General features: G+C 45.6%; 1 pseudogene; it reads left to right on the forward strand.

The window, feature by feature from the left end:
• The first annotated feature begins 8,079 nt into the window (after window positions 1–8,079).
• On the forward strand, window positions 8,080–10,255 carry LOC123400141 (annotated as a pseudogene).
• Window positions 10,256–15,093: the final 4,838 nt, after the last annotated feature.

The raw sequence follows: 15,093 nt of genomic DNA on the forward strand, positions 1-15,093 counted from the left end.
CTTAGTTAAGAAACCAAAGTATCAATCCAGTAGGAAGATCAACAAGACTATGTAAGCAGCACCTGCACACAAATAGCAAATCCTCGCAACCCAACACATGAAGGGGTTGTCAATCCCTCCTGGGTAAAGTAACGATAGGTTGATATATGCAAATAAGAGTGATAGCAAATAGAATGCAGCAAGGTATTTTCGGGGTTTTCGATAATATAGATCTGAAAAAAAGAGAGCAAATAAAGTAGAAAAGCAAATAGCAAAGTAGAGATTACAAATAGATGATGTGAAATAGACACGGGGGCCATAGGTTTCACTAGTGGCTTCTCTCAAGAAATAGCAAACGGTGGGTGGACAAATTACTGTTGAACAATTCATAGAAGAGCAAATAATTATGATGATATTCAAGACAATGATCATGTATATAGGCATCACGTCCAAGATAAGTAGACCAACTTCTGTCTACATCTACTTATAGTACTCCACACATCGACCGCTATCCAGCATGCATCTAGTGTATTGAGTTCATGGATAAACGGAGTAATGCCTTAAGAACAATGACATGATGTAGACAAGATCTATTCATATAGAAATAGACCCCATCGTTTTATCCTTGATAGCAACGATACATGTGTGTCATGTCTCTTTCTATCGCTGAGATTGAGCACCGCAAGATCAAACCCATCACAAAGCACCTCTTCCCATTGCAAGATAAAAGATCAAGTTGGCCAGACAAAAACCAAATATCGGAGACGATATATGAGGCTATAATAATCAAGCATGAATATGTTTCCATAGATCTGAACATAAGCTCACAACTCATCGGATCGCAACAAAATACCGCAAAAGAAAGAGTTACATCATATGGATCTCCAAGAGACCATGTATTGAGAAACAAAACGAGAGAGAAAGCCATCTAGCTATTCCCATGGACCCGTAGGTCTGATATGAACTACTCACGCATCATCGGAGGAGCACCAATGAGGATGGTGAACCCCTTCATGATCGTGTTCTTCTCATAAGCGGGCTCTAGATTGGGTTTTGTGGCTCTCGAACTTGCGGCGGCTGAAACGATTTTTTGTCGACTCCTGTAGAGTTTTCTGAATACTGGGGTATTTACAGAGCTCAGAGGCGGTGGAGAAGGTTCTCGAGGGGCCCACTAGACAACGGGCCTCGCGAGGGGCCTCTAGCATGCCCTGATGTCTAGTGGCCCCCTGGGCCTTGTATACTGTTCATTCTTGGTTCTCAAGTTTCCTTCTAGTCCAAAAATTCTCTGTAAAGTCTCATGTCAATTGGACCTCATCTGATATGTATTTTCTGTGAAAGAAAAAAAACAGCAAAGACATAAATTGGCACTAGGCACTATGTCAATAGGTTAGTCCCAAAAAATGATATAAAGTTATTATAAAATGATCATAAAACATTCAAGAATAATAATATAACAACTTGAAATAATCAAAAAATATAGATACATTAAAGACGTATCAGGGGCTATCGGTAATACAGATGCAACACACCAAAATCAAGTAGCACATGTGGCAAATCACGGTATTGTGAACGCCACGAAACATGGCAAACAGATTGATGTGACAAAAATAATAAGTAGGCCAACAAACTTATGAAATTTCGAAACGCAAGACCATCATGCAACACGTGGCAACATCTAACAACAAGAAACCTGGTATCAACATCTTGTGCACGTGAGACATAAAAATAACTGATCGCACACACAATGTATCAAAAAAGAAACTAATAAAATATGTCAATTAACATGGTGTGACAAAAATGAGAATGAATGACAATTGCATCGATAACTCATGCACACAAGTGCATGCTACAAACGTGTCCACGCCCCAGAACAAACCAGTAGAATGTATCATGGGATTTAATACTTGAGCTCGTGCATGCACACCATGCAGCCCGTCTCTAGAGCCCACGATCCGCTAGCTACGCGCAGAACTTATGACCAGCTCTTCGGATCGCTGCTAACGACCCGTCCCTACGCAGCGGAACCGAACATGAGACTAGCTCACGCACCACCATGCCACACGCACACACGCATGCAAACACGCGCGGTTTTATTTTCCTAACAGAGAGCAGTAGTAAGTCATGAATTACAGTAGGAAATGTACAGAAGATGGCATAAAAAACTCAAGTTTTATGTGTAAAAACACATGGGTAAACCTCATGACTTACAAGGAAAATAATTACTGTAGCTCACCTACATACAAACTGTAAAAACACATCAACTATCCAACCCTAGAAGTAGGCTGGGAAATTGTATTTTTTTTCTTCCATTTCTTATTTTTCTTCATTTTGCTTCAATTTCCTTTCTTCTTGGTATTCAAATTCTTTTTTATTTCCTTCCCTTTTTCTTCGGTTTTGTTTGTTTCCTTCTCGTTTTTATTGAAATAGGCTTCCGTTCCGCTATATTGATATAGCAACCACCCGATACAATTGATGAGGCCTGAGCACAAGCATGCCCAAAAGAAAAAAAAAGAAACCACAAAGAAAAAATGCCAACAACATCGGATGAATTAAAAAACGAAGTTGACTCACAATCGCTGCGTTCGTCGGAGAATTCCACCACGCTCATAGCACTCTGAAACGCCGCCTACCAAGCAACACCTTCAAGAAGGAACGCGACGACTACGACGTTGCTACCCAGACAAGTCCTAGGGTTTCCCCCGATAAGCGAGGGGGAGTGAGGGAAGGCGTAAATCCGACGCCCTTCATGAAGGTAGAACGACGCCCGGGGGCATCACCACGTCGGTGCCGGACAAGCCGACAAGAATTTCTCCCAACCACGACCTTCGACAATCCTTCGCGCTCCACCATACTTGTCGTCCACCAATATGAGCCACCACAATCTTGCAGTCACCATCGCCATCTCACCGTGGCAAGCAAAGCGAGACCGATGGGATCAAGAGCGAGTAGTCGGGAACAGGGAGCGGCAGGGTGAGAAGTCACACGGCAGGGGACAACCTCCACTACCCTCAGAAGCATACCAGGCACCCCTGCCTTGGCGGTCAGAAGCCTCGGCGTTAACCGACCGGATGCAACTCAGGAGCAAACCAGGCACCCCTGCACGGCCGAGCCCGAAACAGGCTCATGAAGCTCCCGACGACGTTGGAAAACCCGCGCCAAGCCTGTCTAGACCGAGATGGGGCCCAAACGGACCCAGATATGGGCCGGAAGGGCGCCACCACCAGCCATCACGCCGAGCCGCAACCATGCAGCCGCGCTGCCACCACCTCGCCACCCGGAGTTGCGCCGCCACTCGACCCGTTTGCTCGCCTGTGTTCACCGCCGCCAGCCGCCACCACCCGAGATGTCGCGCCGCGCAGGAGGGGGAAGCGGGACCGCCGCCGCCGGCACCACGACAGCAAGGCCCGGTGGCCAACCCCGACAGCGACGAGAGGGGATTAGGAAGAGGGGACGCCGCGGGAGGAGGAGGGAAGGGCCCCCGGTCACCTCGCTCACGGAGGCGACGTGGGGGATAGAGGGAGCGGGGGTGAAGGCTTACATACAATTGGAGATTGTTTTTCTTTTTCTCTTTCTCGTTTTTCATCTGTTTTTATTTTTGTTTTCCCTCGGGGTTTTATTGTTTTTCTATGCACACTGTTTATATATATCTAATACATTTTTCTAATATATGTTCAACATCTTCTAAACATGATAGATATTTTTTGATAAATAGTCAACATTTTTTCTACATACACTTTTGGTAATATATCTAATATGTTTTTAACATTTTTTAAAATAAGCTAAAAATTAGAATACATAATCAACATATTTTATACATAGGTTTTTTAAACATTTTTCGAATCATTGATTATAATTTTTAAATAGAAACATTTTTTGGATAAATTACAAAGATTTATTTTATGCATTTTAAATTTTTGAATGGTTGATTATAAAAATTTAAATACAAGATTAGCATTTCCAATCCATGGTCACCATTTTTGTGTACACATTTAAAATACAGGTTCAATATTTTTTCAAATGTTTGATTAAACCTTTTATGTACATGTTCAATTTTTTCAACGTTTTGTTAAGGCATGGTCAATATATTCTCTATACACATTTAACATTTTTCAAATGTTTTATTAATATTTATCAAATTCTATTACAATCTTTTGCAAATGCTCGATTAACATTTTCAGATACATGATCAAATTGTTTCATACACATTGTATTTTTTGTGATAATGTTTTCTCTATACACATATAACATTTTAAATGCTTAGTCAACATTTTCAAATGTCAAGTAGATTGTATTTTTTTAATATATATTTAGAATAATTTTAAGTATAAACAAATGTGAAAAAAACTAAGCAAAAAATCTTTACCTACTAATAAAGTAAATGGTGCTTCTTCCATACGTCATCCAAATTGCCCTTAAAGTTGATTAAAATTACCCACCAGTGCCATCTATAAGTCATAAAAACGTTTCAATCAGGAAAATCTCCAGACTGGGCCGGCCCATGTAGGCACCTCCTATATTACGCTGTGGGCGTTGAAAAAAGATGCAACACACCTGTTTGGTCCGGCCCATGCGTGGACACCTGTTTTTTTAGTTTAGTTTTTTTATTTTTCTTTTCAGTTCCATTTTATTTTTCTACTGTAAATAATTTAGAACTTCAAAAAACTTTTCTCAATTTTAAGAAACTGAGAATTTCGAAATAAAATATTCAAAAAAACATATTTTTATTGAGAATTCAAAAACTACTCAGCAGTTTTGAAAAATGTTTGCATATCAAAAAATGTTTGAACTTTGAGAAAATGTCCATAAAATAAAAAAGTCAATGATTTTAAACAAAATTCCGTATAAAAATCTACAAAACAGTTCGTGCCTCTATTTTTAGTCTCATTTTTTATTTACATTTTTCCGTTCCATTTTTAGTTTAAATAATTTAGAACTTTGAAAAACTTTTGCAATTTATAAAACTGGAAATTTTGAAATAAAAGTTTGAAGAAAATATAAAATGTTTGTGAATTCAAAAAATGCTCAGGATTTTTGTAAAAATATTCGCATATTCAGAAAAATGTTCATAATTTTGAGAACAATGTTGATGAAAACAATAAAAGTCCATGATTTTGCAAAAAAGTTTGTGTGTTATTGTTTGAGTGCAATTGAAAAAAATGTTTGCTAATTCAAAAAATGTTCATGCATTTCAAGAAATGTCCTAAAATTTTAAAGACATGATATAATCAGCACCATTGGAGATTATAATTGTTTTTCTCCCGTTGCAACGCACGGTTCCTTTTGCAAGTGAAACCTAAGCGTGAATAAGAACCAGGAAAAGAAACCAAGGTTGTGGCCTCTCGTGGCCTAGGCCGGCCCATCTGCGCCCCTTTCACGCGAGGGTTCCCTAGTTCTCGCTACAAGCGAGACATAGGTAGTCTGTCTTCATGTGCAAACCGTTTTTTGTCTTTAAGAATAGTGCAAACCAATGTTACTTCTGATATTCTCGTTTTGGTAAACGAGTTGCGCGCGGACCGCGCGCCTCGCTTGCAGATGTTTGCAATATTTTTTTTAAAATTTGCTGTAACCGTGTGTTTTTTGGTACAAACGTTTTTCATGCAGCTTTTTTCTCGTGTAAATTTGTTGCAACCAGCGTCATACTTCCTACGTCCCAAAATTCTTGTCTTAGATTTGTCTAGAAATGAATGTATCTAAATACTAAAACGTGACTAGATACATTCATATCTAGACAAACCTAAGACAAGAATTTTGGGACGGAGGGAGTATTTGCTGCAAGCGTTTTTTTTCTACATTTTTCAATAAAAAAACTGCATATACGTTTGGTTGCAACTCCAGTTCGTCGGATTTTTGGTTAAAATCGATGTTTTTTACTTTTGCTACAACCGTGTTAATTTTTATTACAACCGGCATCATTTTTTGCTGCAACCGTTCACTAAAAAAGTTGCATACACGTTCACTTAGATATTTGTTACAACCGGCGTTTGACTTTTGCTACCACGCATCATCAGCTTCGTTCTTTTGCTACGATCATGTACATATTTTTTTGCTATAAATTTTATTTTTTGTTGCAACCGTTGAAAAAATTGATGGATCGCGTCAAATTTTTGCTGCATTGGGGGGGGGGGGGGTTGCATGAAGATTAAACGGTGCGGATGCGCGGGGCTTGGTGGATCGTGTGGCCCGCGCACGGCCAACCGAAAGTTTTGGCCGACGCGCCGGCACAGAGCATTGCCCTCTCTTTTTTTTTGACGCGTGATTTTCCTGCTATTCTAAAGAAAGAAAACTTTATGGTCTGCGGGGCCATTGGATTTGGCTGGGCAAATCACCGGGCTCCTACCTCCTCCGTTATCCGCCGGTGCCCTAGCAACAGCACGACTCGGGATGTCCACCTGAGAAGAAGAGACCGAGGGCATGTCTTGTAAACACAAACCTTGGATCATTGGATATCATGCTTGTAACATTTTTTAATACATGGTCAATATGTTTTCTATATATATCTAACATTTTTTAAATGTTTGATTAATATTTTCAAATACTTATTCAATATTTTTTGAAATTCTTGATTAATATTTTTTAAATACATGATCAAATTGTTTCATACACATTGTATTGTTATACATATTTTGTATACATGACAAACCTTTTCTCTATACACATTTAACATATTTCAAATGCTTAGGAGACATTTTCCATATATTGGGACTGCTGCTGCATGTAAAGTTCTACATGTTTGACAGAGCCTTCTTATGATCCGTTTCGGACAGGACAATGGGGCAAAATGCAAAGTAAATTGGGAGTTTGTCTACCGGCCCACGCGAGTATGGGGGCCTTGGATGCTCTACATTGGCAAATTTACGCGCGCACTCCGGTTGCGCTGGCCTTGGTATGCATGTAAGATCCCACCAAGATGTGGGTGGGGATGGAAAACCTTTGTGACGAGGAGAACCTCAATTTATTTTATGCTTCCACCACTATCATTGTTAGCAACGGTGCGAGGACCTCATTCTCGGACTCGCTTTGGCTCCTTGGGCGCAAGCCAAAGGACATCGCCCCACTCATCTACGTAGCTTCCATGAGAAAGATTTGGAAGGTGCGTAAGGCCTTAAAAAACAATGCGTGGATCCTCAAGATCAAACCACTCAAGAACGTCTCCGTCGAGCACGTCTCACAATTTTTCTTCCTTTGGATGCTCTTGCATGAGATCGAACTCGATGCGCTAATCGAGGATGACATCCTTTGGAAGCACACAGCTTCGGGGCTCTACTCCGCAGCATCCGCATACAAGGCACAATTTTTCGAGATGGTTCTCTCGCCCATGATGGTTTGGAAGGCTTGGGCTCCTCCAAAGATCAAGTTCTTCGCTTGGTTGGCTCTGCAAGATAGAGTCTGGTCTGCTGATAGGTTGGCGAAGCGAGGATGGCCAAACTATGATCTTTGCCCTCTTTGCAAGAGAGTGCAAGAATGTGAAACACACCTATTCTACAAGTGTAGCTATACTAGAAGGTTATGGTCCATGGTCATTGACAGATATCACACTCTCGGGCTTGACATGAACGTTTGGCCCTTGCTTCAGTTGGTTGATGCTTGGGGGCAAGTATTTGCGATAGCGCTACCCCCATTCAGGCAAGCAAAGGCATCCCTCACCATGCTTGTCCCACGGACTATCTGGAACGAGCGAAATGCAAGGGTCTTCAAGCATAAGAGCGCGTCACCAACTATTTTGCTCGCCTCCATCGCTATGGAGGCCAATTTCTGGACCACCGCCGGTGCCAAAAAACTAGGGTCCGTAATATTGCGGGAGTAAATGGCATGCCATGTAATCGGATTGTTTGTAACAAACTCTATTCTTTCTTAATTAATGGATAAGGCAAAGCTTTTATCTCCGTTTCAGAAAAAAAAAAAAAAAAAAAAGACCCTGGGTGCTACGACTCCACGTCTCGTCAGCCTGGTTCATACAGACGGTGGCGTCGAGGCCGGATCGTATAAGTTGTTGTAATCGCCGTGTCCATGTCCGTGTCAGACTCAGTTGTGGTTTTGCACCTGCAGCTGTATAAGCAGCAGCAATAGCTGATTGTAATCGCTGGATCGTATAAGCTGTACCATTACCGTGAGTTGAGAGTTTGGGAAATACTAAGAGAAGGAGAAATCGAGGGCATCATGCCTTGCAGAAAGGCAAGGCTGCGGCGGCGGCGGCGGCAACAACGAATCCATGTAGACATGGAGTCGTCGATTGCGCCTGAGGTGGGGATGCCGGCGGTGGATTATGATGCTGATGACGGTGTTGATGACGAGCCTGTCATGTCCGAAGAACCAGCAGCTCCCTCTGAATCTGATCGAGCCGCCGAGGAAGCGGCCGAGGAGGAGGCGATGGCGATGATGATGGGATTGGGTGGGCTGGCCGACGAGGCGGCGGCGGAGGCGGCCAACAGCGGATCCAAGAAGAACAGGAGAGGCCATCGGTCGACGCACGACTTGATGGTGAGAGCGAGAGAGAAGCAAGGGGAAATACCTGAGGAAGCCTGCACCGATCCAAACGCCTACGCGGCCCGCGGTCACCGCGAAGATTGGGACTGGCTCTTCGCCCGACTCTACGGCCCCTTCGACCAGATCAGTAAGCGTCCTCCACGAGTATTTTGCTGCCTCCTTTTACTAGCATACGACATTGACACCTCCACAAGTACTAGCATATCTCCATATCATCACAAACTGTGCTATATGTCTGTCATGAAGCATCTATCCCCGCTTCGTGCTTCACCGACCTTCGTCACCCAAACAACCGCTACGCCCGAATGCAGGAGATGCTCCAGATCTTCTCGATCAAAGTCGGAGGGATAAGAAAGCCCCTCAAGTGGCCGCTCCATGTCTTTGGATCCATCGCCGTGCGGGATGTGCTGGATCACAATCGCATCATGGCCTTCCACCGCGAAAGGGATAACTGCCAAACCCTTACCAAGAAGGTTTGCTCATTGCTACTCCATTGGTCTCTTTTTTCATCTAAATTTAACATGATGACAGGAGTAGCTAAATTTAATATATGCAACAAATGCCAAACCAACTATCGCATCATGGTCTAGCTATTTAGTCTTAGTATGTTCTTCAGCTAACTTCAGGCATGATAATAATAGTGCACTGTCTGGTTGGTCTGGAGGTTCAAGATATGTAATATATGTTTTCGTTTTTTGCTTTCACTATGCTACACAATGTTACGTCTTCTTTAGCATTAGGTAATTGTTAACTTAGATTACTCCCATCAGTCTTTGTGGTTGTGATGATCTGAACAATCTTGCTCAACCAACACAAATTATTGGCTCATGCGGTCATGCCTCCTGGCTAATTTTGCTCATCATAAGTTAGTTTTGCCATAGCTGCCTGCAGTAAGTTTCTAATTAAGTTTAGGAACAACTGCCAGTTAAAAAGTGGTTCATGTATAGATTGGCACTCCTTGGTTTGGGTATATTCGGCTATTGATGATGGTCCTCGTCGTATCAATTATCGTGACTTAAGAGGAATTTTCCTACAACTTTTTCCTATGAAGGGACTGAAGCACTACTATTATTTCACACGCAGGATAGGTTTCTTACGCTGACAGGTCCTACCCGAGGAGTTGTGGTGGATGTACATCCCACCTACATTGAGGTTGATCTGAAGCTGAATCCGAGGATAGAGACTTGAGCTATTTAGTAGTCAGGTCTATGCCCAGCAGCCCATCTTTTCGTGCCGTGCCCGGCAAGCTTAGCACACTGGAGTTGACATACGTTCGAATGTACTACTGTGTGGAAGCCGCGATCAGCGTCAGAGTCCGAAAGCATGGGTTATGGCCTGGCTGCAGGGGTTTATTCACTGCCAGCACAGCTAGTCTCGAAGACATGGAGATCCCGTTGCTTGCTTTTGAAGGCGATAGGTTGCCGGTTGATGGTAGTGGAAGGATCGAGCTTGCACGCCGTGTGATCTGCGTCGAGCTTCTGCAGCCCGAAGGTAAGCTCTTGTTTTCGGCGAAGGCACTGCGTGGTGGTGATGAGAAAGATGTGAGGAGAGTTCGTAAAACTTTCACTCCCAAGAAAGTTGGTAAAACTAAGGAGAACATCAAGATTGGTTCCTGTGAGTTGGAGGTTACTGTCACATGGTCCCTTCTTCCGAGTTCTAAGTATGACTATGACAGTGCTTTTAGAAGATATTATTAAGGATCATCTCTTCTCTTCCGAACTGTAAGTTTGACTATGACAGTGGTTTGTCAAGTGCAACCCGCGTATATTTGTGTGAACCGATAGTTTGTACTCTGCTGACTAATTATCACACACTTCCGTAACTGATGATGATTAATATGACAGTGGTTTGTCAAGTGCTCGTATGTTGTCTTGCTGCAGATTGAGCCTTATTAATCATGATGTTTCCCAAAACTGGCATGGGACAGTTTATCCTCTTATTCTCTGTTCTTCCTTTGTAAAAAAAATTGCACGTATTGGTATTAATATAAAAATACCTCTTCAGGAGTAAAAAAGAGTTGGTGTGCATCGATAAACGATTAAGCGAGCTACACAGAGTCTCGCGCGATACAACCAAACAAGAAACATGAGTAATAATTCTGTGCTATTTGAAGCAACTCTAGCAGATTCGTTGTAGTACCTGTGACCCTTCATTCTTTTCACTTACTTGATTTTATTTTTATCATTTTCTTTAAAAATGCAGGGGAAATTTAAGCTAAAGTTAAACATATCAAACGCAAATTTCAACATGATAGATTAATAGAAACTATAACAAAACTACAATAGTGGTAAAAATTCGTCACATTCCAATCTAAGCCGACGACATCTAATTGTCGCCCTCGTCGTCACCCATCACGTCGGTGTTAGAGCCGCCGTCCTTCCCCTCATCCTCTGCGAACGAGATACCCTTCATCCAGGAGTAGGGGTCAGACTCACAAGCGATAGTAACGAGTTGTCGCTAGCCCTGCTAGTTGGTGAGTGGGGGCGTGCTCATGGGTGATCTACGCCTTGTTTCTAGCTTGCAGAGCAGTCAGATCAGGCACAACATGGATAGGGTCTCGATGAGGATGGCATCCTTCACCGGGATGATGGGGATGGCATCCTCCACCTCCTACTTCACCCGGATAAGGAGCCTGGCTTGGCTTCCCTACAGGTGTCTTCAGTGCCATAGGGTGCATTGGGTCTGTCGCACCTGTCGGTTATGTTGTCACCGTGGGAGGAGCCGATGGCTGTCGTGGCCAATGTGCTACGAGGAGAGTTCACCCTGCGTGCAGTTGTGCCGCATCTGCGATAGAACCTTCTGCTCTGACAGCATTAAGCCAGTCGGGCTACTTTCATGTGTGGCGACATTGTCACTAAAAGGGGAGGAAATGAGATGGGAGGAAGCAGCTAGAAGGGTATGGGAGGGTTGCGGTTAGGGCTTTGGCAATGGGGACATCTTGCCGTCGGGCTTTTTATGCTCGCGGATGAAGTTGCATGGTCATCCGAACATACGCCTTGAAAATCAGCAATAATGGTGGATACCCTTAATGGCCTTGTTTGGTCCATGGGTTAGAGTTAGAGTTGGTTAGATTGGACCGAACTAACCCCAAAACATCTAAACCGAAGGGTTAGAGTTAGTTAGATGCATCTAACCTACCCAAAAAAACTAACCCACCCAAAAGGTGCTTATTTGGGTTAGAGTTAGGTAAGGTACAAAAAATTACTTTTCCATCTACCTCTGATATCCCAAATCCTCGTTAAAGGAGCCAAACGATTGAAAAAAGTACATTTATTGACAATCTAACCCTACCATCCAAACACCTCTTTGGTTAGAGTTAGTTCAGGGTTAGTCCAGGGTTAATCTAACTCTAACCTATAACCGAGTTAGAGTATCCAAACAGGGCCAATGCCATTAATGGTTTTTGGTTAGAGTTAGTTCAGGGTTAGTCCAGGGTTAATCTAACTCTAACCTATAACCGAGTTAGAGTATCCAAACAGGGCTAATGCCATTAATGGTTTTGACACCGACAATAATTGCGAGTCATGTCGCCCAACTAGGGACACAAAGATGCATGCATAGGTGGCGCACGCTTCAAACCAGACCATGGCGAAGACGAAGAAGCTGAAAACCAGAAACTTTCCTCTAACGCTAGAGGTTGGTTTATAGAGCGAGCTCCATGGCCGGTGACCTCTCCAGCCTTTAAATATGAAGGCTACAGCGACGATCGAGGCGTCCGTCGGACCATCGAATTATTGGACGAGTCCGTGCAGGGCCCCGTCGTCAGGCTGACATGGCGGGTGTCTCGGGCGGGTCCGGCTCCTTCATATCCGCCACATATTTGGGTTCGATATGAGGGATGTCGGTCAACCGGGACGTTTGAGACCCGTTTGAGGGGGGCGGCTGGATCGATATTTGTGGTCAATGAGTGACCGGGCGGCCTGTCCGGACGTTTGAGACGGATATGAGGCGTCCGGATATAGATGCTCTAACGAACAGTGCATATGTTGAGGTCCTTGTACAAGCGCAAAAAGGTTGATGAGCTTTTTTGCTTTATGATGGTGAACGGGTGACCCGGCTAGATTACTAGGTAGGAGTACTCCTTAGGCTGGTCGTAATGGAAGTATCATAGGTAGTATCATGCATGTCAACTAGGTATGTTTGATGAGGTGACATATAATTAAATAAAGAAAGAGAGGGTTGAGTATCATATCATGATACCATATCATATTAAATATTGTGTTAATATGTGTCATGCATGACGGTATATGAACAAACCTATGATATTATGCATTACGGATATAGTATCATACATTAATATCATATGTATGATACTAGTATATGATACTCTCCATTACGACCAGCCTTAGATCGAGCATCTCTAGCAGACCCCGTAAAAGGGCCGCACCCGCAAAATTCCGACGAGTATACGGGTTCAACCCGTTTTAGTGGCCAGAACAGACCCCGTATTGCGCATCCGGCCCGTATTTTTTTTACCGCGGCTTGGTAAAAGAATTCCCCAACCGGCATATATGCGATTTCATCGCTCGGATACGGGTCAAACCCTATCCTACGCCGCGATTCATCTCCCACTCCGCCCTAATTTCTCGCCACCGGCTAGACAAAAAAATCCATAGCGGGTCGTCCCGACCATGGACATCCACGGAAATGGAGGGGATGACGCCGAGCACCACGGCCGTCGCGCCTCCGACGCCGCACGTAAGCGAGGATCACGGAGGTGGTTGAACTACGGCCGCCGGCCCGCCGCCAGCTTCCGAACGCTGCGAGCTCGAGGAGTACGAGCGCGAGCTCGCGGGCCAACGCCTCGGCTCCTCTGGCTCCTCTGCTCGTAGTTGTTCGTCCACGCGCGCCTCGTCCTCGCAGACCATCACTTCGGTGAAGAGAAGGCTGGAGGGGCTTGGGCCGCTCGCCGTCAAGCTCGAGAACGACGCCGTCCCGCCGAGTGGAGGGGTCATCGGCCCCGAGGACTACCTCCCTCCGGGGCAGGAGGATCACCTCATGCGCCCCATCATGGAGCATTCAGTGAGGGAAGCGGAGGAGGTCGCCGCACGCAACCACCGCGAGCTCGAGATGGAGCATATCTTCCTCGAGCAAGGGGTCACAACGTCGCAGGCGAGCGCGTCCAAGGAGGCGAACCTACGCGTCATGAAGGCCGAACAGGACAAGATTTAGATCGACTTTGAATCTGACGAGGACTGAGCTCCTCCGACTCCTCTGCCACGTCGTCGCCGCCGCACCCATCATTTTTGGTAGCCTAGGTTCGGGTACGCTACACGGCCCGCAACCCCCCTCCCTCTACCTAGTAGGATGAAGAACTCATGTAGGTTGCTGATGAAGAATGATGTAATTTGATGAAGAATCATGATGTAGTTTGATGAAAAACACGGGCGGCTGATCTCCTCCCTCCCTCGGCCGCTGCCGCCGCCGGTGCTGGCGGTTGCGGCCACGCCCGTCTGCCAAAGGCGGGGACGAGGGTGGCACGCCCCGTTGGCTCCCCTTCGGCGGTTGGGGGTTGTCCCATGGGGGCGCAGGTGGCGGTGCGGGCAGCGGTGCGTCGTCGCGGGCGCACCTCTAGGTCGTGTGGTGAGCGGCGGAACTCTCCAGGTGTCCAGCGTGCCTCGTGTGGCCGGCCGTGGGACAACCCTCGTTGGTCAGCCGTCGCGTGGCTGCTATGGCGGGTGGCGGTGCCAGATCTGGCCATTGTCCTCCGGCCCTGATCTGTGGGCCTCTTTCCTGCAGATTCTTGGCGGTGTCGGCGTGGTTGCCGGGGCCCTACCTGCGGGTGAAGCTGGTGGAGGAGATTCGGATTGAGGGAAACCGCTTGGTTGGCCCAGGCCGGTCGCGCCGCCGCCGACGACGCTCAAGGGCGCCGTTTTTTTTTGGAGACGTCGGTATACATCTGCTCCTCTGCTCCCCTTACTTGCCTCTCGGGTGAAAACCCTAACTCCGATGGGCGGCGGCGGCGTCCTTGACGTCGTGACCTTCCTGAAGGCATCACCTTGAAGGCTGAGTGGTGGTGGGCACTATGTGGGTCCTGAACGGTTGCTGGTGGTGGGCACTATGTTGGTCCTGAACGGTTGCTGGTGGTGGGCACTGCTTTGGGGAAAACCCTATGATCTGGTCTTCCAGAACGGACGATGGCGGTACTGCGGTGTCGTTTCTCTCTTGGGAGCATCGTTTATGAAGCAGCGCTCGCAGACTAAGGCAGGAGGTGGAGTGGCTTCGTCTTGCACGGAATTTTGGTGGAGTTGTCAAGTCATGCCTGGACGTCAGGTGCTACACCGAGTCATGCCTGGTTGGCAGGTGCTACGCACGACAGATCTTCCGGAGTCTTCGCATCTGGACGGATGAGCGCAGGGTGGTGGCGCCGTTGGGCGCCGTGGTGGCGTCGACGGATGTTTGGACTGGCAAGGATGATGTGGATCTCTTTCCTGAAGATGGGTTAGTGGTTCGATTATGATGGCGGCTTGTAAAACGTGTGCGTGAGGTGTGCGTTTTAGGTGTGCTGCACCGGCTGTTGTTCCCGATACGTTATGTGGATGAATTGGCGACAACACCGGTCTTAGATATGTCGAGTTTGTAAGTGTGAGTGGTGGCTTTGGGTGAATTGATGTATACTTTTGTTAGACC

Source organism: Hordeum vulgare, chromosome 5H, assembly GCF_904849725.1.
Source record: "Hordeum vulgare subsp. vulgare chromosome 5H, MorexV3_pseudomolecules_assembly, whole genome shotgun sequence".
Taxonomy (NCBI): domain Eukaryota; kingdom Viridiplantae; phylum Streptophyta; class Magnoliopsida; order Poales; family Poaceae; genus Hordeum; species Hordeum vulgare.